The following is a 2,500-nucleotide window of genomic DNA, read 5'->3' as shown; positions in this document are numbered from 1 at the left end:
AAATGTCCCCAAATGAATACCATGAAATTCTTGGTGCACGAAAGTTTTGAGTTCGGAGGGTTTTGCACATGGCCAAGGTTGGCGGTGCACCGCGGCATAGCTAAATGGCTTGGTGGGGAGTTTTGTGAAAAAATGAAATTCGTGGTTTTTGAGATGTGAGGGTTGGAATGGCCTCCAAATGCCCCCAAATGAATACCATGAAATTCTTGGTGCACGAAAGTTTTGAGTTCGGAGGGTTTTGCACATGGCCAAGGTTGGCGGTGCACCACGGCATAGCTAGATGGCTTGGTGGGGAGATTTGTGAAAAAATGAAATTCGTGGTTTTTGAGATGTGAGGGTTGGAAAGGCCTCCAAATGCCCCCAAATGAGTACTGTAAAAGTGTTGGTGCACAAAAGTTTTGAATTGGATGCATTTTGCACTTGGCCAAGTTGGTCGGTGCACCGCGACTAGATAGGTTGGTGCCAAAATTTGTCAAATTTAAGACCTTGGCCAAACTGAATGAAATTTTGTGGGGAGGTTCCTGATATTGTTTAGTGGTGGACTGGAAAAAATGAGGTCGAAATTCGAAGTCTACATGTGCTTTTCTATTTTTCCCGATTTTACACATACCCGGTAAGTAAAAAAAATAAAAAAAATAGTTCCCCTTCGAGAAAAATTATGAAATTTGGTGAGCAAGGAGATACCATTATTCTACGAATTACTGCAAAAAATCGCATCAAAATTCGAAGTATAGCCCGAGATATGGACTTATGTCTGCTCAAAAAAAGTGTATCTACTTGTACAATTTTGCCTTTTGCATATTAACCTCTTATAGGGGGGGAGTGCTCCTTGAGCCGGCCAGCTCCACACTGGCAGGTTTTAAAGGGAGCTTGATGAGGCCTCCCCCCTCACGTGGTGCGTGCGTTAGCATGTTTATCATGGCACAACTAGCCTCTTCATAGTTGTTGAGCTTTATTAATACCAACACACGGTCGTCACTGATCGTTGGTTAGCTCGGCAGCTAGTCCCTCGGATATTGTGGAAAGTTATTTTCATGCCTAGCGATGCTTGACCCTGCGTCACTTGATGTTTCCATTTGCTTGCTTGCCCATGGTAGGTGGGGGGTGGACCGTCTTGTGGTGTGGTGTCTTGCGAACGTGAGGGTGTGTGAGTTGTAATCGAGATGCACTTGCTGGCTGGCTCCATGCCTTGCGTATCGAACGGTCAAGCATGCATCTCTTCCATTTTCACCCGTTGCCTTGGGTGATATTGGTTGATCAGTCCCTGTGTTGCCTACCCACTAGACGGTACTTCTGTGGTTGCTTCGAATTCTATCTTTCCATCACGAAGAGGTGTTGGAGGATCCTAATGTCACGCACGTGTTCCATCTAGTGAAACATCTCAGTGATGCACGTGTTGTGGCTAGTTCTTTTGGATGCGGTGCATTATATGAACTCGGGTTTACTTTAGCGACCCAGTCAACATAATTCGGTTGTGTCCCTTGATTGAGACGTTGTCCTTGAACTTGTTGTGAACAATATCGTTCTTCCACAACCCGTCGTCTTGAGTGCGATGGAAGGCAAATAAGATGTGCTTTGGCATGTCATGCACGTACTCGATTGCGGGAAGTGTGAGAAAGTGTTGTTGACAACCCGTGGGAAATGGAATGTGGCAAATCGTGATGAGCTCTTCGTGGATCTGCGAAGAAGACGACCTTTGGGCCTGTTGGAAACGAGGGAGGCGATGTTGAACTGCGAAGAAGATGGACTTTTGGGTTGTTTGAATCAATGGGAGGCCACGCGAGAACTCCGAATACTATGGACTCTTGGGTTGTTGGAAGCAACGGGAGGCCCCGCTAGAACTCCGAATACTACGGACTCTTGGGTTGTTGGAAGCAAGGGGAGGCCCCGCTAGAACTCCGAATACTATGGACTCTTGGGTTGTTGGAAGCAAGGGGAGGTCCCGCTAGAACTCCGAATACTACGGACTCTTGGGTTGTTGGAAGCAAGGGGAGGCCCCGCTAGAACTCCGAATACTATGGACTCTTGGGTTGTTGGAAGCAAGGGGAGGCCCCGCTAGAACTCCGAATACTATGGACTCTTGGGTTGTTGGCAACGACAACTTGGGGGGATGACACTGGAAAAGAGTGAACTAGGCCAAACTGCGAACAAGGCAACTTGGGGGGATGACACTGGAAAAGAGTGAACTAGGCCAAACTGCGAACAAGGCAACTTGGGGGGATGATGCTGGAAAAGAGTGAACTAGACCGAACTGCGAACAAGGCAACTTGGGGGGATGACGCTGGAAAAGAGTGAACTAGGCCGAACTGCGAACAAGACAACTTGGGGGGATGATGCTGGAAAAGAGTGAACTAGGCCGAACTGCGCCCAAGGCAACTTGGGGGGATGACGCTGGAAAAGAGTGAACTTGGCCAAACTGCGAGGAGGGCAACTTAGAGGAAAGTTGGAAACGAGGGAGACTTAGCCGAACTGCGAAGAAGGCAGGTTTTTGGGAAGTTGG

The sequence above is a fragment of the Vigna unguiculata genome, unplaced genomic scaffold (genome assembly GCF_037176805.1).
Source record: "Vigna unguiculata cultivar grain cowpea cultivar isolate G323 ecotype 2 unplaced genomic scaffold, ASM3717680v1 ptg000118l, whole genome shotgun sequence".
Classification (NCBI taxonomy): Eukaryota; Viridiplantae; Streptophyta; class Magnoliopsida; order Fabales; family Fabaceae; genus Vigna; species Vigna unguiculata.
The sequence above is the reverse complement of the archived record's forward strand: the minus strand, read 5'-3'. Positions refer to the sequence as shown.